General features: G+C 39.7%; 1 protein-coding gene across 1 annotated transcript in view; it reads right to left on the bottom strand.

Moving 5' to 3' along the window:
- PHACTR1 (phosphatase and actin regulator 1) overlaps nt 1-22,252 on the bottom strand; it is a 555,275-nt gene that overhangs the window by 99,426 nt on the left and 433,597 nt on the right. The window lies entirely within an intron of this gene.

Here is a 22,252-nt window from a genome sequence, read left to right as displayed (position 1 = left end):
ATCATTCAACAAGGGTCAGGAGCATGGTACTCCACAGCCCTAGGAAAAACTCATATCCTGTCCTCTGTTTACTTCTGCCCAAATCCCAACTGAAAGGATGCTGGCAAATGCCTGAATCCTCCCAATATTCACCAGTGCTCACCACTGCTCACTGTGTCCTGTGAACAGACAGACTCTGATCTTGCTAACCACTCAGCAAAACAAGGGGCAGCTAGTTAACTCCATGGTGAGGATCAAAGGCTCCTGCACAATGGCAGGTGCTTGTCCCATCAAAATCCCAGTGTGTTTTCATCTCAGCTCCAGGGAATCCTACACAGTAGATAACAATCATTAAAGCCAAATTAATTTTTAAGAGGATTGAAAGCTGCCCCAGTAAAATGAGTAAATATCCAGATGAAAAGCTGTAATGATACTTAGTCAGAAACACAGAAACTAGCAAAGCAATCGCTTGCCTTAAAACTGGTAGACGATTTACTCATAGAAATGAAGCAGTGAAATGACGCCAAGGTTAAAGTATGCTCAACAGAGTAACCTACAAACTGACAGGCTTTAGACAGCATATGGTTCAAGGACCTGAATATTCTATAAACATAGAAAAAATATCATGGATAGCAAAAAAAGAAAAAATCATCTGAAGCAGATAACACAAAGCACAGACACTTGAAGTGTGTGTGTCTGCGTTTTCTTCCTTTTTTCCTTTGCCCTGTTTGCATGCCCCAATGACAGCTGTAGTTATAACTGTCATTAGCAATATGAACACTACTCCGCATTAGTAAAAGAGCAGTGCAGACTCTAAAGCTAACACCATGGAGAGTACATGGCTGCACTGAGTATCCTCAGGATGGGAAGGGCTGCATTGTGAGGGTCACTGCATCCTCATCCCGTAATGCATGGTCCCATTTCTCTTAACATGCTTTAATTTAGTGTGTTCAACTGACGGTGCGGGAAGTTGCTCTGTTTAAAGCTCCCAATTGGTAGAATAATGATGGAGCTGACATTAAGTTTAAAACATCTCTTGAAAACCATTTTGATTTTTTGATGTTCCAAGTGTAGTAAAAATCCTGAATAAGACAACCAGTGGAGGAGGGGTTTCAGTGCTATTGCTACGTTCTGCTTCTTTGGAGCAAAGGTGCAATGGCGGGACTGCTGTCCATTTCAGAAGCAACACTGGGAAGGAAGATACGACTGCTGTTGGATCATTTTAGACTCTGTGGACCCTGGTTTTGCCAAGGCAGCTGATTTTGTGCCAGAGGCTTTGCTAGTAACAGCAGCAACAGTATTCATTCCTCTTGGGACTATTAACTCTCAAAAAATTTAGCTCTCTGAATTAAAAGTCCTTTTGCTAAGTCACAAGGTCAAACCACTTTGGAGGGAAAACAAACTTGAGAATTTTACTGTTGTAATTTCTAAATATACATTTCCATTGAAAAAAATAAGAACAGGAGAAAAAAGAAGAAATAAGACACCAATCATATCACCACCCTAACATATATAGGTTCTTTTTCTGTAGGTATTTTTCATAGTTGCAATCTTTGCAATTTTACTATGTATCAAATTTTGTCTTTTTTAAAAACTATTATAGCATTATAATTTGCAAAATTATCATCTTAATGATATTAGATGAATATACTGATGTTTACTAGTTATCTCCACATGGTTGGTCATAAAGAGATTTCAAATGTTTTATGCTATTATGAAATAAGAGTTCTGCAGACCATGTTCTTGTATAAAATCTTTTCTGCAATTAGAATACCCCTTTAGAAGAGAGTCTAATAAATGAAATTTATGTGTATTAATAATTTAATGTCTAGTGACATATAACCTAGATCTTGTGAAACTGTCTTTCTAGAGAAATATTTTTTTTTTCTATTTACACAGTAGCAATCAATGTACAGATAACACTGATTTCTGAGCTTTTGGTAATTTCTTCAACATTAACATTGATAATCATGTTATATCTATCTATCTATCTATCATCTATGTATCTATCTAACTACATACATATATACTATACATATACACATATCTAGTAGAAATAATGAAGACCATTCAATACATACAAAATTTTATTAATGTCATTTATGACTAAGATTGATAGTGAGAAAAATAGAACACATTTTATTTGGGTTCATGTAACATGGGCATAGAATAATGCTATCATTGTTAAGAAACCTACTTAAAAATTCTTATTATGACATTTTTGAACATACACAAAAGTAGAAACATTAATGTAATGGACAGCATATACTCATCATCAAGCCAAGGAACCAGCTAGGGATTCCTAATGCTTGGTGATCCCAGTCTGGTTAACTAGAAGACTATTGAGGGTCTCCATGTCTTTTTACTGTTTACCTGCATTATTTTAGTAGCATTATTAGAAAAAAAATTTTTTCCAGGAAGAATTTAAGTTTCCTTATTGAGTCTTCTGGATTATTTGTACCTTCATCTATCTAGATCATCACCATCTCTTGTACACTATCTTCTAAAACTATCTGTAATAATGATTTTCAAAATGGCATACAATGACCTCCAACCATAAGACATGTCCTGCCAGAATTAGTAAAGTGTGACTAGAAGAAAGGGAGGTGGCAGGGAAGAGAACAGATGGGTTGAGGCAGTAGTTCTCAAAATTTATCAGGTATCACAATTCCCTGGGGGGCAGTTAAAACACAGATTGCTGGGCTCCACCCTGAGAGTTTCTGACCCAATAGGCTTGAGATAGGACCAGGAGTGTGCATGTCTAGCACATTCTGGGGTGATGCTAAAGCTGATTTTTGCTGGTCAGGGTTCTACACTCAGAACCATTGGGTTGGCAAGGCAAGAGACACTGAAAGCCTTCTCATATTGAGGTCTAGGGCAAGAAATAATGTTTATCTGGCTAACATGGAACAGAGATGGTTGATATAAACCTCAGAAAGGACAAGAAAGCAGGAGGTTGCATTGTCTAGCCACAGGTCATGAATAGGAACTTGTCACAAAGAACAATGAGACTGAAGAGAGCACTAGAGTAGAGAAGTGAAATGTGAGTCAGATGCAGACATATCTAACAAGGTAAAATCAGGTCACAGGAGCAGGAGAAGAGAATGCAGAGTGGATCTAAGATATAGAACTGACCATGGCCACTGTGCCAACCCATTCTCCTCTTCCTGTACGGCATAACAAATGAAGATATCAGTAGAGTCAAGTTAACACCAAATCAAAGAGAATGAAGAGAAAGGTGAGAGTGAATTAATTCACTCAACTGATAAATACCTGTGGAGAGCCTATAATTACCAACATGTATCACATACCAGAAACTGCCAGCCCTCACACCACCTTGTGAGGTAGGCAGATGTTTTCTATTAGCTCTGTATGCTACATGTAGAAACCTCTGACCAGTCTGCTGCTCCCCATGTCCTGGAGCTCCACCACGCCCTGCCCTGCCTCTCCTCCCACAGCCAGGCAGGCATTGTGCCAATAGCTAAGGAGAAAACAGATGGGGGGGAAGGGTGTGGTGAGGAAATGCAGACACACAGACACAGAGAGAAGCTGGTGTGAGATGGGAAAAGGAGCCAGAGTGAGAAGGCCTGAGGAGCGGATGAAGGACAAGGGGTGATGGAAGATAGAAGATGTGCTCAGACTAGACTGACCACACACTAGATCAGAGGAAGACCTTGTTTGGCTCTGAGTTTTTGAAATATTTTAAAAGTATGATTTATACAAAAGTTGTATTCCAAAAGAAAGGCCTAAAAGAGTCATTTGAAATTTTTTTCCTTTTTGCTTAGGAATTGCCTCCATTTATAACCAAATGTCACCTTTGTGACTAGACTCCAAGTGGGTTTTTAAATTATTGTTTTGTTATTGTTGTTTAATTTGCTTTATGAAAACTCTCTAGTTTTAGGGTGACTGACATCAACTTCTGATCAATTAGATTTTTCCAAAGCTTAGGTAACTAAAGTTCTTTTTTTTTTAAATAGATAAATGCCAACATTAAGAATAGACAACTAGAATTCTGTCAGGTTATGAATACCTATATAATAATCAGTTTCTACTTTTTAAAAATTGTATGAATGATGGATATTTTGTAAAAGTACTATATTATACACTTAAACTCACTACTGGATCTGATTTTCTAAAGTATGCATTGTGGTTTATATATATATATAATAAAACTATGTTTAAAAATGTATTTCTAGTTGGACAAGAACTCCTTCCTTAATAAATAATAGTTAAATGTGAGTATAAAGAATTGCTCAACATATTAAACCATTACTGCAATAAATTTCTCAAAGATAAAAAACTAAAATTAAAACCTAAAAACTAGATAGAATAAACAATATAAGTAAATATGTGTGTGTGTTTAGCACACACACACACACACATGTATATTGATTTTTCAGGTTGTGTAAGAGAAAAGCAAGATAGATAGTTTTGATGGACTCATAAAAACTTCTAAATTTGCAAAATAAAATGCTATAAACAATATTTAAAAACCCCAGAATAATGAGGAGTGATTCAGGCATCCCCAAACTACAGCCCACGGGCTGCATGAGGCCCCCTGAGGCCATTTATCCGGCCCCCTGCCGCACTTCCAGAAGGGGCACCTCTTTCATTGGTGGTCAGTGAGAGGATCACTGTATGTGGTGGCCCTCCAATGGTCTGAGGGACAGTGAACTGGCCCTCTGTGTAAAAAGTTTGGGGACCCCTGATAGATATAGCTAGTAAAAGAATAATTATTCCAAGTATGAAGAGTATTTGTACAAAGAAATAAAAATCAAGTCCCAGGTGCACTTGTCAAATGCAGAACCTTGCTTGGAATGAAAAAAATGCAAATAAAATGACCGTGTGGGTGATGCAGATAAATAAAATGCTTCTGAAGGGCTGTCAAGTACAAAAGCAGCAATGGAGAACAATGTGTACACATTGATTATAAAAAGACCAACATGATGTATGTATGAAGGTTGACAAAATTCTGAAGTATATCTGGCACAATATAGGTATCGTTTAATGAATATTAGTTTTTCTTCTGGAAAAATGATTATGCTTGTAAAAAGAAAATGAAATCTGCATTTGTCTTTGTTAAGTTATATGAAAAAAGAACAGTTTTTATAGTTTTTGTCAGGGGAAAACCTCTTCCTCACTCCTCTGGTTTCCTGAGGAGGCATTTTCCTGAGCCCTCCTTATTTCTGCCCTCTCCCCTGCTACCTGGCCACTGGGTGCACCCATGGGTCCCTGTCCCTTCACTGGCTGGAGAGAACCCATGTTGTCAGCACAGGGGGATGTCCTCTGAATTCTTCCTTCACTATCTGGGACTGGTGTTGATTCAGGACTCAGAATTTCTCTCTTGGTGGAAGCCTCTGATTTGGAGATTTAGGCTTGTGGGGAAGGCATGAGAAGGGCGTAATCAGGCCTGTCAACGACCTCCTCCAGACTAGACATTATCAGTAATAAAGGTGACACCCTACACTTTGATCTCCTGTTTGTCTTATTTCTAAAACGTTTCAGTAACTCATAGAAGAAGTGTGCTCAGAGATGATGTCAGAGTAATGGCGGGGTGTGAAGCGATACTGATAAATCTCCCCCAAAACTCAACAAGATCTTCAACCAGAAACAGAAAAACCTATCCTTGGAGGCTCCAGATGTTTCACAATACACCTGAAGGTATGGTCGAGCGAAAAATTCGCTAAATATATAACCAAACCCCGAAGGAAATAGGGAGTAAGAAATGCTCCGCCTTCCTCACTAATTTAAACAGGGCGGCTTTCACTGGGAACTGAGAATATAGAAACTGAGGCGGGCAAAGGGGGTGAATAGATCTAGGCCGCGGCACAAATGGCCAAACCAGGCTGTGGCATGGAGATTTAAGCTGAGGAAAAACTGTTCCTGTGGCAACCGGGGCAATACAAGCTAACACTCGCGCCAAACCCAGACAAAGAAAGACAAGTGGGGCAGCCATTTTTACCGGATCTCCTGTTCAGCGAGCACAGATAGGGGGCAAGAGATTCCTTCCAAAGCCCTGGGAGTGGGCGCCCGTGTTATCTCACAGAGAGGCAGAGTCAGAGGCCTTTGTGTGGGCTGAAAGCAAAATCTCTGGACCGCCCCAGCGCCCTGGGAAAGCCGCGCATGGGGAGGGAGCGAGAACTAATTCCAATGCTGGAACTTTTCCGTGCGGGCAGGGGTTTAACAAATAGGGTGAGGTGGCCGGCCTGATAGCCTGGTCTGCGCGCACAGATAGTGAGCGAGAGATTCCTCCGAGTGCCTCGGCAGTGTGCGCCCGTGTTATCCCACAGAGGAGCAGAGTCAGGGGCCTTTGTGTGAGCCAAAAGCGGAATCTTGGGCCACCCCAGCGCCTTGAAAAAGTCGCGCATGGGGACAGAGCGAGAGCCAATTCCAAAGCTGGAACTTTTCCATGCAGGTGGGGGTTTCACTCAGAGTGTGAGACTGCCGGCCTAATATCCTGGTCTGCGTGCACAGATAGTGAGCAAGAGTTTCCTCCAAGCGCCCCGGGAGTGGGCGCCTGCCTGTGTTACCGGACAGAGTGGCAGAGCCAGAGGTCTTTGAGTGGGCGGAAGCCCCACCTGATTATGCTAGCAGCTCTGACTGACTGAGCCTTACCCAGAGCCCTATGCTGAGTGGGAATAGAGTGGGGAGTTGCCAGCTCTTTGAGCCTCTTACTATCCAGGCAGAGGCAGCAGGAACCCCATAGCTGGATTATCAGGCTACTAATTGAGGAAGGAAAGACTCGGAGAAAGGCTCCAGGAACACAGACTCTCTCACTGTCGGAGCCTATAAATGCTAATGAGCCTCGACTGCCAACGAGACTAAAGCACAATACAGGACATCACCATAGAGACTTAACAACTGCAAACCTCTACCTGAGTGTGCCAAAGGGGCAGAACCCGGGGTATAGAGTCACTGACCAGAAAGAGGGAGAGAAAAGAAAAAGCAAGAAGATAACCTCTCAAAATCAAGAATAATCTGCAGACTTTATAACCTATCCCATTTTATTATATTTGTTCATTTGTTTCTCTTATCTTCATTCTTGATATATTTTTTTCCTCCTCCAATTTGGTCATTTAACTCTCTGCCGGTCTTACTCTCTCCTCTCCTTGAACTACACTACCCATAAGTGTTACATCTCCCATTATCTTTTCTTTCCTCTTCCTTTCTTTCTATGAGGGTTGCACTCCTAAACGCTTAACTCTCTCTCTCTCTCTCTCTCTCTCCTCTTTTTTCGTTTTTCTTCTTTTAGTGGTTCCCTCTTTTTTTTCTCTCTCTCTTTCTTTTCTCCCTCTATATTAGTTTCTTCCTTTCTCCTTTACATCTCCTCTCATTCAAACCTCAATAACGAACAAATTATCTTATCTGGGACTCAAACTTATGTTTGTGGCATTTTGGGGGTTTTTTACTTCACCTTGTTAACTCACTAGCAGCGCTCCCATCCCTGGCTCTCCATTTTATCTAGTTCTTGTTCCACTAAATACAATAGTAATTTTTTAATTTGTTCCCCCATTTTCCTGTTTCCCTCTTATTCCTCTCATCATAACTCTTAGTCAACCAACACCTAAAAGCAAATCATTTTATTCTTGACCCAAATTTTTTCCTTATTGCTTTTTGTGGGTCCATACCCCCTTTTTTTTTCTTTTTCTTTTTGTTTTTTTTTTTTTTTCCCCTTTACTACTTTTCCCCAATTCAGGCCCTCCATTACAGGCATTGTTTGTTCTATTTAATACAATATAATTCACAGTTCACCACAAGATTTTCTCAAGAAAGAGGGGAGAGGAGAGGAGAGGAAAAAAGGAGGGGGGAATAATTTTCTTTTTTTTAATTTTTATTTTATTTTATTTTTCTTTATTTCATTATTAATTTAAAATTTTTTTTTCAATTTTTTATTTTTTTAACTTTTTATTCTTTATTAAATCTCATTAATACTGTCAACAAAACCACCCTCAGATGCCATTAAGGAAGAGAAAATCGAATATCATGGATACAAAAGAAAGAAAGGTAATACAGCTAGATGAGGAAAAATCCATGGAGAAAAAATTTAATATATTGAAAATTTTGGAGCTAAATGACAGAGAATTCAAGATAGAAATCATAAAAATACTCAGAGATATACAAGAAAACACAGAAAGGCAATTTAGGGAGCTAGAAAACAACTTAATGAACACAAAGAATATATTTCCAAGGAAATTGAAACTATAAAAACAAATCAAACAGAGATGAAAATCTCAATTCACGAGCTGAAAAACGAGGTAACAAGCTTAGCTAATAGAACAGGCCAGATAGAAGAGAGCATTAGTGAAATAGAAGACAAGCAACTTGAGGCACAACAGAGAGAAGAAGAGAATCAAAAATTTAAAAAAATGAGATAGCCCTACAAGAATTATCTGACTCCATCAAAAAGAATAACATAAGAATAATAGGTATATCAGAGGGAGAAGAGAGAGAAAATCGAATGGAGAACATACTCAAACAAATAATAGATGAGAACTTCCCAAGCCTGTGGAAAGAACTAAAGCCTCAAATTCAAGAAGCAAACAGAACTCCGAGTTTTCTTAACCACAACAAACCTACTCCAAGGCACATCATAATGAAAATGGCACAAACCAACGGCAAAGAAAAAATTCTCAAGGCAGCCAGGGAAAAGAAGAATACAACATATAAAGGAAGGCCCATTAGATTATCATCAGATTTCTCAGCAGAAACTCTACAAGCTAGAAGAGAGTGGACCCCAATATTTAAAGTCCTGAAAGAGAGGAACTTTCAGCCACGAATACTATACCCATCAAAGCTATCCTTCAAATATGAAGGAGAAATAAAAACATTCACAGATACAGAAAAAATGAGGGAATTTATCATCAGAAAACCCCCACTCCAGGAATTACTAAAGGGGGTTCTCCAATCAGATACAAAGAACAAAATAAAACAAAGCCACAAGTAAAAGCTCCAAGAAGAACACAATAAAACCAAATTTAAACTGTGACAACACAAAAAAAAGGGGGGGGGAGAGGATGGAGATTAACAGTAGCAAAGGACGATGGAGTGCATAAGTACTCACAAAATAGTGCACTACAATGAACAGGGTAGGAACCCTTTTCATTACTTAAAGGTAACCACCATTGAAAAAACCACCACAGAAGCACATGAGATAAAAAAGATAGCAACAGAGTAAAGATGTATGGAATACAACCAAATAAAAACAAAAGATAGAAAAACGAAAGAGAAGGATCAAACAAGACACAAAACTAACAGAAAGCAATCTATAAAATGGCAATAGAGAACTCACAAGTGTCAATAATTATACTAAATGTAAACGGATTAAACTCAGCAATAAAAAGGCACAGAGTAGCAGAATGGATTAAAAAAGAAAATCCAACTGTATGCTGCCTACAGAAAACTCATCTAAGTAACAAGGATAAAAACAAATTCAAAGTGAAAGGCTGGAAAACAATACTCCAAGCAAATAACATCCAAAAAAAAAGCAGACGTAACAATACTCATATCTGATAATGCTGACTACAAGACAGCAAAAGTACTCAGAGACAAAAATGGCCATTTCATAATGGCTAAGGGGACACTGAATCCAGAAGACATAACAATTCTTAGTATATATGCACCAAACCAAGGAGCACCAAAATATATAAGACAGCTACTTACTACCTTAAAACAAAAACTGACAAAAATACAATCATACTTGGAGACCTCAATACATTGCTGACGGCTCTAGATCGGTCATCCAAACAGAGAATCAACAAAAATATAGTGGCCTTAAACAAAACACTAGAGCACCTGGATATGATAGACATCTACAGGACATTTCATCCCAAAGTGACTGAGTATACATTTTTCTCCAGTGTACATGGATCATTCTCAAGAATTGACCATATGTTGGGCCACAAAACAACATCAGCAAATTCAGAAAAATCCAAGTTTTACCAAGCATATTTTCTGATCATAAAGCCTTGATACTAGAATTCAACAGCAAAAAAGAGGAAAAAAATCCCACAAAAATGTGGAAACTAAACAACATACTTTTAAAAAATGAATGGGTCAAAGAAGAAATAAGTGCAGAGATCAAAAGATATATACAGACAAATGAAAATGACAATATGACATATCAGAATCTATGCAAAAGCAGTAATAAGAGGGAAGTTTATATCACTTCAGGCCTATATGAACAAACAAGAGAGAGCCCAAGTGAACCACTTAACTTCCCACCTTAAGGAACTAGAAAAAGAAGAACAAAGACAACCCAAAACCAGCCGAAGAAAGGAGATAATAAAAATCAGAGCAGAAATAAATGAAATAGAGAACAGAAAAACTATAGAAAAAATCAATAAAACAAGGAGCTGGTTATTTGAAAAGATCAACAAAATTGACAAACCCTTGGCAAGACTCACCAAGGAAAAAAGGCACAGGACTCAAATAAATAAAATCCAAAATGAAAGAGGAGAGATCACCACAGACATCATAGATATACAAAGAATTATTGTAGAATACTATGAAAAATTATATGCCACCAAATACAACAATCTAGAAGAAATGGATAAATTCCTAGAACAATACAACCTTCCTAGACTGAGTCAAGAAGAAGCAGAAAGCCTAAACAGGCCTATTAGTAGAGAAGAAATAGAAAAAACCATTAAAAACCTCCCCCAAAATAAAAGTCCAGGCCCTGACGGCTATACCAGCAAATTTTATCAAACATTCAAAGAAGACTTGGTTCCTATTCTACTTAAAGTCTTCCCAAAAATTGAAGAAGAAGCAATACCTCCAAACACATTTTATGAGGCCAACATAACCCTCATACCAAAACCAGGCAAGGATGGCACAAAAAAGAAAACTACAGACCAATATCTCTAATGAATACAGATGCTAAAATACTAAACACAATACTAGCAAATCGAATACAACAACATATTTAAAAAATAATACATCATGATCAAGTGGGATGCATCCCAGAATCTCAAGGATGGTTCAACATACGTAAAACGGTTAACGTAATACACCATATCAACAAAACAAAGAACAAAAACCACATGATCTTATCAATAGACGCAGAAAAGGCTTTTGATAAAATACAACACAATTTTATGTCTAAGACTCTCAACAAAATGGGTATAGAAGGAAAATATCTCTACATGATAAAGGCCATATATGATAAACCATCAGCTAACATCATATTAAATGGCACTAAACTGAAGGCTTTCCCCCTTAAATCAGGAACAAGACAGGGTTGTCCACTCTCTCCACTCTTATTTAATGTGGTACTAGAGTTTCTAGCCAGAGCAACCAGACAAGAGAAAGAAATAAAAGGCATCCATATCGGAAAAGAAGAAGTAAAGGTATCACTTTTTGCAGATGATATGATCCTATACATCGAAAACCCCAAAGAATCCACAAAAAGACTACTAGAAACAATAAGCCAATACAGTAAGGTCGCAGGATACAAAATTAACATACAGAAGTCAATAGCCTTTTATATGCCAATAATGAAACAATTGAGAATGAACTCAAAAGAATAATCCCCTTCACAATTGCAACAACAAAAATAAAATACTTAGGGATAAGCATAACAAAGAATGTAAAGGACTTATATAATGAAAAGTATAAACCATTGTTAAGGGAAATCGAAAAAGATATAATGAGATGGAAGAATATACCTTGTTCTTGCTTAGGAAGAATAAATATAATCAAGATGGTCATATTACCCAAAGCAATATACAAATTTAATGCAATTCCCATCAAAATTCCAATGACATTTTTTAAAGAAATAGAGCAAAAAATCATCAGATTTATATGGAACTATAAAAAACCCCGAATAGCCAAAGCAATCCTAAAGAAAAAGAATGAAGCTGGGGGCATTACAATACCTGACTTCAAACTCTATTATAGGGCCACGACAATCAAAACAGTATGGTATTGGCAGAAAAATAGACACTCAGACCAATGGAACAGAATAGAAAACCCAGAAATAAAACCACATATATATAGTCAAATAATTTTTGATAAAGGGGCCAAGAACACACAATGGAGAAAAGAAAGCCTCTTCAATAAATGGTGCTGGGAAAACTGGAAAGCCACATGCAAAAGAATGAAACTGGACTACAGTTTGTCCCCTTGTACTAAAATTAACTCAAAATGGATCAAAGATCTAAACATAAGATCTGAAACAATTAAGTACATAGAAGAAGACATAGGTATTAAACTCTTGGACCTGGGTTTTAAAGATCATTTTATGAATTTGACTCCAAAGGCAAGAGAAGTGAAGGCAAAAATTAATGAATGGGTCTACATCAGACTAAGAAGTTTTTGCTCAGCAAGAGAAACTGATAACAAAATAAACAGACAGCCAACTAAGTGGGAAATGATATTTTCAAACAATAGCTCAGATAAGGGCCTAATATCCAAAATATACAAAGAACTCATAAAACTCAACAACAAACAAACAAACAATCCAATAAAAAAATGGGAAGAGGACATGAATAGACACTTCTCCCAGGAAGAAATACAAATGGCCAAAAGATATATGAAAAGATGCTCATCTTCTTTAGTTATTAGAGAAATGCAAATCAAAACTACAATGAGATACCACCTCACACCTGTTAGATTAGCTATTATTAACAAGACAGGTAATAGCAAATGTTGGAGAGGCTGTGGAGAAAAAGGAACCCTCATACACTGTTGGTGGGAATGTAAAGTAGTACAACCATTATGGAAGAAAGTATGGTGGTTCCTCAAAAAACTGAAAATAGAACTACCTTCTGACCCAGCAATCCCTCTACTGGGTATATACCCCCAAAACTCAGAAACATTGATACGTAAAGACATGTGCAGCCCCATGTTCATTGCAGCATTGTTCACAGTGGCCAGGACATGGAAACAACCAAAAAGCCCGTCAATAGATGACTGGATAAAGAAGATGTGGCACATATACACTATGCTATGGAATACTACTCAGCCATAAGAAATGATGACATTGGATCATTTATAGCAAAATGGTGGGATCTTGATAACATTATACGAAGTGAAATAAGTAAATCAGAAAAAACCAGGAACTACATTATTCCATACGTAGGTGGGACATAAAAATGAAACTAAGAGACATTGATAAGAGTTTGGTGGTTATGGGGAGAGGGGAGAAAGGGAGAGGGAAAGGGGGAGGGGCACAAAGAAAACTAGATAGAAGGTGACAGAGGACAATCTGACTTTGGGTGATGGGTATGCAACATAATTGAACGACAAGATAAACTGGACTTGTTATCTTTGAATATATGTATCCTGATTTATTGATGTCGCCCCATTAAAAAATAAAAGTATTCAAAAAAAAAAAAAAAGAAGAAGTGTGCTAATATTGGGCCACTCAAATCCTTAACAGTCTGGGGACTTGAGGGAAGAGAATGCTTTCCCATATCATGTGAAAAGGTGGTAGAAAGGATGCTGTTATAAGCATGCTCTCCTGGGGGGCCTGCCTCTCAGTCAACACAGCTGTGCTGCTGCTGAGCACCCGCCTCATTCTCAGGAGAGCCGGGTGGGAACAGAGAAGCAGCAGAGGCAGTGCACAAAGCCAGGGCCTGAGCATGGGAAGAGCCTGCAACAAGCCACTTAACTCCCTAGGACATCAGTTTCTGTTTCTTGAAAACAAAAAGACTGTGTTAGATGAGGCCCAACTTCCTTCCAGATCAAAGTATTATCTGTATGACAGTTGGAAGAAATGAGAATAAGTGCCCCTCCCCAATTACTTGCAAATTACCTTGAAATAACAGATAAAACCGCAAATAATTTTTCATTTAGGTTTTCTTTTTACTGCATGACTTACTCTGGGCATATTACATCAAGAACTAGGAATTACATAGATGAATTTTAGGTATTGTTAGTTAAATCAAGTTTTATACTGTTATTTTAAAAAACTGGTAAGTTTTAGTCTAGACTAGTGGCTAGTGCTCTACGTGAAAGGCCTCTATACACAGTGGAAAGACGTGGAGGAAGAGAGGAACGGTGAAAGGGACGGTGAGAGAAACATTTCTGGAGCACATAAAACATCTTCAGTATCAAGCACTATACTGGACATTTTATATATACATATATACACACATAATGTATATAATAATTATATGTTTTATATATGTGTGTGAATATACATAAAAGCTTCTGTTAACATATATATTCACGCACACATGTTTATAACAATATGATGAAGTTGGTATCAAAATTATCCTCATTGTATAGAGAAAAGTGAACAGCAGATGGTTTAAGTAACTTGTGTAAAGTCATATATAGCTAGAAGGTGTTGAGCTATTATTATGTGGCAGGACTTGAGGTGAGCTTATTTAAAATGACTTATTTTGAAATTTTAATTACGGAAGGATGGTAAAAGAACAACACAGCAATTCTTTAAAGTTAAGAAGACACAGTTGTTACAGTTAAAACTCAAATGTTAGTACTTGTAGAGAAGAAGAATAAATGACATCGTGACATTAGGGCTACACTTTATGCTTCCATTGTAAAGAAATCATGTAACTGAGGTGTCATGTGACAATGTGGGGCTGAAAACTTTGGGAAGTGTTAGCTTAATCGCATATTGGTTGGTAATACAATGTGTAGAATGTATACATACATGCTTGTGAAAATTCACACAGATTGTAATTTACTGATGATCACCGATGACTATACAGCTGAGCCTTAAAAAATGTGGGGGTTAGGGCACTGACCCTTGCACAGATGAAAACCCACATATAATTTTTGACTCCCCTAAAATTTAACTACTAGTAGCCTACTGTTGACCAGAAGCCTTACTGATACCACAAGCAGTCGATTAACACATATTTTGTATGTTATATGTATCATACACTGTTTTTTATAGTAAAGCTAGACAAAATGTTATTAACAAGACAGTTAAATATATTTACAATATTTACTGAAAAAAAATCCAAAGGAAGACAAAAAAATCCATATATGAGTGAACCTGTGCAGCTCCAACTCATGTTGTTCAGGGTCAACTCTAAATAAAATAAAGTCAAAAAGTGAAGTCACCTATGTTGAAGCAAATAATTCTTTGTGAAGACATGTATGCAAAGCCTAATGATAGCATTTGCTAATTTTTTCTCTTTGAGAGAAGAGTGTTGTTCAGCCTATTCCATGTTTCCATTTTAGTTTCCCAGATACGCTCTTTGACCAAAAAGCACAGCTTCATGAGTTACCCCACAGAACTGAAGGGACTTTTGGAGGATGATCACTCTGGTGGTGGTGGTGGTCCTAATATCAGTGAGCCAAGAAAGACTTCATTTTTCTTTTCTTTTCTTTTTTTTTTTTGGCTTTGATCCAGACTTTTCCCACTGGAATAGGGAAAAAACAAAACCCCCCAAAAACTCAGTTAGGGAGCACAGCCATTGTTCTGTAACTCACAAAGATGTCATTTTAGCAACAATATACAGTCACTCACCACTTAATGGCAACATGTTCTGAGAAATGCATTCTTGGGCAATTTTGTCACTGCACGAATATCACAGTGTCCTTATGCAAACCACCTTAGGTATGTAATACACAGTGGTTCAGCCCATTCTATACCAAGGCAGTATGGTATAGCCTATTGCTCTTAGGCTACAAGTGGAAAGGAAGGTCATTGAGCTAAAGCCTGTCAGGCTTCTCTGCCCCCACCAGAGACATACCTTTGCTGTGGGAAAAAGGGACACTGGAAGGTAAACTGCCCCTCGCTCCTCTAAGGGAGGGTGCAGTTTCTTCCAGCTCTGCTCCAGCCACCTGTGACCTGACCTTGCCCAGCCTGCTGGGACTTGCCACTGAAGGCTAAAGGTGCCCAAGGCTGTTAACCCCATCTCATGTCACTGTGGACGAGCCTAGAGTATTTCTTCCAAGTAGCAGGTAAACTGATCTCATTTCTTGTGGACACAAGGGCCACTTACTATGCCTTGCCTGAATATTTGGATTTTTATTCATCCCTTGAAGATCTCTGTTGGTGTTGATAGTCTTTATTTTCTGCTGCTTTGTTTAATATATAGTGTTTTCTTTATTTCTCCTGCCTTAATGCCCCATGCCTATTTTAGGCTGGGACCTGCTCCTAATTTAGATGAATTTACCTGTGCCACCCAGCACAGTGTATCCCAAGGTTCTCTTCACCACACCACAGTTGCAGAACTCCAGGGAAGGGCACCCCGGGTTCATCTCTCCAGTTTAAAGAAAACAAAGTTCCATCTCCATTCGTGTTGCAGATGGCTTTTCCAGTCTACCTGAATCATTGCCAGCTAGAAGCAGTTTTCGTTGGGACTTGGACTCTAGCTGCAAAGTGTGGAAATGTTACCACAACTCCAGTGCCTTGTGGACTTTTCCTGAATGTATGTGACTCCTGTTCCTTGGGACAGTTCTCAGACTGAAGTGGGGTTGGGTTACATTTACAAATAATATGAAGCGATGATGGTGTTAACATGGACTTGGTGAAATTACATTAACATGTTAAGGACATTTAAGACTGTAAGAATTTTATTATAGATCCTGTTGTATTAGTTAAGACTTTGCTTGATAATCTAATCACTTAATTGTATTAGGACACTTGTTATAGTATCTGTTAGCATTGGCTATTTCAATTTTGTTGTTTATTTTATTTTTTTCCAGTCTGCCTCCAAATCAGAACATGGGAATTCAGATGAGTATGAATCACAGCATACAAATTGAAGTTTAAAAAAAATAAAAATAAAAAGGGGGATATGTTGGGGACTGAATAAATAAACAGGGTATTTTTGCAATCTGGACAGAGATGCTAGGCCCAAACCCCACCTCATTTGCCTAGTTAACAAACAGCTACACCTGATTTTCATTTGTCTCACCTGTGTTCTCTGGAGGAGGCTGGAAGCTAGTTTTTTATTAGTGTAAAGTAGATTTGGATGGTATGGTGGGGGTTGTCTTTGAATTGCCTTGGAAACTTAATTGAATTGCTGATGGACCACATTTTTTTCTTTGAATAAAAGTGGATGTGTTTCTGGGAGCAGGCAAGTTATGGCTAAGGAACAGTAGAGACTGTTTGCCGTGGCGTCCTCCTGAACCCATCTGTATATATATGTCTTTAATTCCTGTCTATCATTTATTTCAATTCCATACCTTTTCCCTTTCGAAGACCCTGTAATAGACTTGTCGTGGCTGGTCCGCGACAGTACAGAGCTTTGTGAAAACTTCCGTTAATCCCAGAAACATTGTAAGTCTTTGCAGTTAGAACCACTAGCAGTTCCCATAGCCAGTAAAATAAAGTGCCAAGCAACAGTTAGCTGAGAAATAATTTGTCTAAGGATTTTATTAAAAGGTTAAAGAACTTTCAACCTAGAAGTTGGAAACGGCTCCCTGGTATTTATTGACTTTCACTGAAAATATTTTCATCTCACTTGAGTTCAGGAAGCTGATGTGATAAAACTAAATGATGCTACAGATCTTATTTTGTATGAATTTAAACATATTTAGAAAGCAATACTTTCCTGTTAAACACCTTTTTTGCTAATTAACATATTTGATGCTCAAGCATTTAAAAAACTTGAATGCACTCTTCTGATGCATTTTTTTCCCAGTGAGGAAAAGTCATTCTGTGTGTATGTGAGGGGGGGGGGGGAAAGAGAGAGAGAATTTTAGATCTATGTACTAGCAGGACTTAAAGAAGACACTGCAAGATTCTGTAGGATCAGGGAACTTATATTTTCAGGATCCACAAGTTAGAGAATTGTTCAGTTTATCTTTTATCTCTACTTGTTACCATACTTCTTTGGATTATTCTGGCCAGCTCAGAGGCAGGAGCAGTTTTGCAAGAGCTGTAAGGTTTCTTACTGTCCGATATAGGCATCCTTTTGAACATCCTACCTTGAAAATCTGTGTAAACTATTTAAATCTCAAAATTTAATTGATTCCATGATACTCTGGATTTCATACATGCAATGGAATGGGATGCGTGTTTGTGCTTGGAGAATCACTGGCTTTTAAAGTTGTTGCTGTTGTTCTGGATTTATTATCTCATTTGGATCCTAATTGTCTTCTTTCCTTGTTCAGAGGCTTTTGCCTAAAACACTAAATATGTGAGTTGCAATGACTTCCTATCACAAAAGTGGCCAAGACACTGACATTGTATAGCTTGTTTCAGTTGTATTTCCCTGTAGTTATTTCCTGCTGGGCTCATCAGCATTTGCTGCCTTCTACTCGCCGTTTCGTCAACAAACCACTGCTTACATGGATGTTCACTGCATCCCAGCCACAAATATCTCATCGTGTCAAACTGTGGTGTCAGTCTCCCAAAGGCGTTTCTTTCATCTGTGCTGGGTACAGTTAAACCTCCTAACCAAATGCACACCAAACTCATTGGTCCTTATATTATCTATGATGTAGGTCTGATGGCTATAACCGCTATTTCAAAATAATGACTCTGGCTCCAAGGTCTGTAGCCAAAAGAGGATTTACCCTCTTGCTATTCCTGAACATTCTGATACAAAAAAAAAAAAAAAAAAAAAAAGCCACTGGGACAGAAACTGAATATAAAATGAACAAAATGTCACAGTTTCTTTCCTATGCTATTATATGATAGTGTGAGTCTCACAGAATCATACATTATTTGCAAGGAGCCTTCCATAGGTAGTATGGTAGCCCAGCCAAGACTGCAATTGAAGGTGTTAACAATGTTTAATGACTACAGTTGGGGGAGGAAACCGATAGGGCTGGCCATTTGAAAATGTAAGCAGCTCTGTTTCTCTAGCTGAGCTCTCTAATAAGGTATCAGCTTGACATGAGTGGCAGTTCTTTAGTTAAAATTAAATAAAATTTGAAATGCAGTGCTTCAATCAGACTAGCCATATTTGAAGGGCTCAACAACCACACATGGCTTGTGGCCGCTGTACTGGCCAGCACAGGTGACACAGCATTGTCATGATTGCTGAAGATGGTACCGAACAGCCCTGCTCCAGGCAGGTGTGGAAATCACAACAATGAGTCTAGTGTATATGCAAAGGTGAACCCATTTCTGGAAGGAAGAGGTTAAGATGATGGTGCCGGCCCTGGCCGGTTGGCTCAGCGGTAGAGCGTCGGCCTAGCGTGCGGAGGACCCGGGTTCGATTCCCGGCCAGGGCACACAGGAGAAGCGCCCATTTGCTTCTCCACCCCTCCGCCGCGCTTTCCTCTCTGTCTCTCTCTTCCCCTCCCGCAGCCAAGGCTCCATTGGAGCAAAAGATGGCCCGGGCGCTGGGGATGGCTCTGTGGCCTCTGCCTCAGGCGCTAGAGTGGCTCTGGTCGCAACATGGCGACGCCCAGGATGGGCAGAGCATCGCCCCCTGGTGGGCAGAGCGTCGCCCCTGGTGGGCGTGCCGGGTGGATCCCGGTCGGGCGCATGCGGGAGTCTGTCTGACTGTCTCTCCCTGTTTCCAGCTTCAGAAAAAAAAAAAAAAAAAAAAAAAAAAAAAAAAAAAAAAGATGATGGTGCTGAACAGGTCTACATCACTATGAGCAAACAGTGTAGTGGAAAATAGTTCCGTTAGAGAAACTGTGTGGTGAGAAGCCTGGAGTTTGGGGAGGGGAGATGTGCTCCAGGGCATGTGTGGATGGCAGAGGCTGAGATCAGCCACACAGGACCATGCAGGTGGACAAGGCCTTTGGAGAAGTCCTGAAGCCTCATAATGGGATCTCAGCTCTCCCAGGCATAACTAGGGAGAGTAGAGGCTCAGGTGAAGGGGAATTGGGAAGAGGAAGCCGGCTGAGGTAAGGCAAGCATCTAGGAGCAGGAGAGCCACAGAGGCCAGCAGTCTGGTGGAGTCTAGCACTAAGTGTATGAAGCACTTACTCTAGGCAACAGCCAAAAAGCCCAGATTGGAATGTGTCCTTTGATCTTCCAACAACCCTGTGAGAGGGCAAGCAGGGGCAGAGTGGAGTTGAAGGGTCTGCCATTCCATGGGTATATGCAAAGACACTAGGAGGGCCTCCTGGCTGGGAACAGATATCTTTAATCAAACACACCAGGGGCTGGGAGTACTGAGAGAGGATTCAAAGAAAGCATGGCCTCATTGGCTGAAGCCATCTAGGACCCGGCAGTTACAGTCAACCAGAAAGCAGGTCCGGAAAGATGAAAGGCTGTCTCCGGTACCCTGCAGTGGACTGACCCAGCATCAGAAAGCTGGAGGCACATTGGTGCAGCAGTGGAGTCCACTGTGCCCAAGGCCCCCTGTTCTGCTTTGATTTCACGGGTGGGGCAGTTAGAAGGGGTGGTATTGGGGTGGATCTTCCAAGATTAGTCACAGTAGGCATCAGCTCTCCTGAGTTGATTGTATCTCAACACTTAGGTTTATGGAAACAATTGTCAGAAGACAGAAAAAGAAATCTAGTAGTTATCTCCAAAATTCCACTCACTGAGAAATGAGAGTGATTCTGGGGAGACTTTTGGGCAGCTTTTCTTGCTCTCGGAAAGAGATGCTGAGTCCCTCTGGCGACTGTCTCATGTAAAGCTGGAACGACGCAGCGTCTTGTTACCATGAGGGGTGGCGGCCCGAGGACGGCATTCCCTAGCCAGGGTTATCAGTTACCTAGCTCTGGAGTTGTCCTATCATTGGATTTTATTATGTGAGATTCACTCTCTGACTCACTGGCTCAGGCACTCACTGGCTCACTCATTCACTCACCCGCCTACCCACCCATTCATGCAATAAATATTAGATAAGTAGTGATAAATGCCAAGGGTTTGCTCAAAGCATTTGGAATACTTTAGAGAAGTGGTAGTCAACCTGGTCCCTACCGCCCACTAGTGGGCCTTCCAGCTTTTATGGTGGGTGGTAGCGAAGCAACCAAAGTATAAATAAAAAGATTTAACTATAGTAAGTTGTTTTATAAAAATTTATTCTGTCAAACTTAGTGAAAATCCGACATAAAGTACTTGGTAACTAATTATTATTATATGCTTTAACTTGCTGTAACTCTGCTTTATAAATTTTATAAAGTAAAGTTACTTCCCTACTTTATAAATCACCATTACTGTGGGCCCTGGCCGGTTGGCTCAGTGGTAGAGCGTCGGCCTGGCGTGCAGGAGTCCCGGGTTCGATTCCCGGCCAGGGCACACAGGAGAAGCGCCCATCTGCTTCTCCACCCCTCCCCCTCTCCTTCTTCTCTGTCTCTCTCTTCCCCTCCCGCAGCCAAGGCTTCACTGGAGCAAAGTTTGCCCGGGTGCTGAGGATGGCTCTGTGGCCTCTGCCTCAGGCGCTAGAATGGCTCTGATTGCGGCAGAGCAATGCCCCAGATAGGCAGAGCATTGTCCCCTGGTGGGCATGCCGGGTGGATCCCAGTCGGGCACATGCGGGAGTCTGTCTGACTGCCTCCCCGTTTCCAGCTTCGAAAAAATACAAAAAAAAAAAAAAAAAAAAAAAAATCACCATTACTGTGGAACCAGTGGGCGGTTAGAAAATTTTACTACTAACAGAGATACAAAAGTGGGCGGTAGGTATAAAAAGGTTGACTACCCCTGCTTTAGAGGGTAAAGCACACAGAGATCATTAGTCTAAATTTGCTTATTGCTTCAGCGTCCTTGAATTAGGGTTTTATCAACTGATAACAGAAGCATCTTAACTTACATGCTGTTGACTGCATACTGGCTTCGCGGATACCTTAAGGGGCTACAATTAAGCAGCACAAAAACACAGTAATCAAAAGGTCACTTCCCAGTCTTTATTTGATGTGTCTGCACTTGACTCTTTGGACCCTCCACCCCACCCTAATCACAGTCTCTTGTTTTCGCCTCCATAATGCCAAAACACATTTCTGGGTTACTTCCTATTTTTTGGCCACTTTTCAGTCTTTGATGGTTCTTCTTACTCCTGGACCATTTTTTTTTATTCCCAGTTTATTCAGTACTGAGGTTCCATGGGGTTTTCTATCAGGGCCACTTATTTTCTGACCCTACATCTTCAAGAAATGTCATTAATTTATATGACTTTAGGAGCATTTATATCCCAACAATTCCAAACCTGCATCTCCAACCCAGATCTCCCTCTTAAGCTTCCCATCTGGGTAGTTAGTGGTCTGCTTAGACATCTCAAACTCCAAGTGGCCAAACCATTGCAATATTTTTGCCCTAAACTAATTTCTCTTGGGTTCCTAGCTCAATTATGTCCCCTGTGTGCCCAAACCAGAGTCCTGAGTGTCAGTCACGCCCAAACCCTCTCCGTCACTGCCCATCTATGTAGCTGTAGGGCCCTGTCGACGCCATGGTTTATAATTCTCCAGTATGTCCCCCTTTCTGCTCCCTACTGTCATG

Source organism: Saccopteryx leptura, chromosome 3, assembly GCF_036850995.1.
Source record: "Saccopteryx leptura isolate mSacLep1 chromosome 3, mSacLep1_pri_phased_curated, whole genome shotgun sequence".
Taxonomy (NCBI): domain Eukaryota; kingdom Metazoa; phylum Chordata; class Mammalia; order Chiroptera; family Emballonuridae; genus Saccopteryx; species Saccopteryx leptura.
Note: the sequence above shows the minus strand (reverse complement) of the source record. Positions and strands in the feature narration are given on the sequence as shown.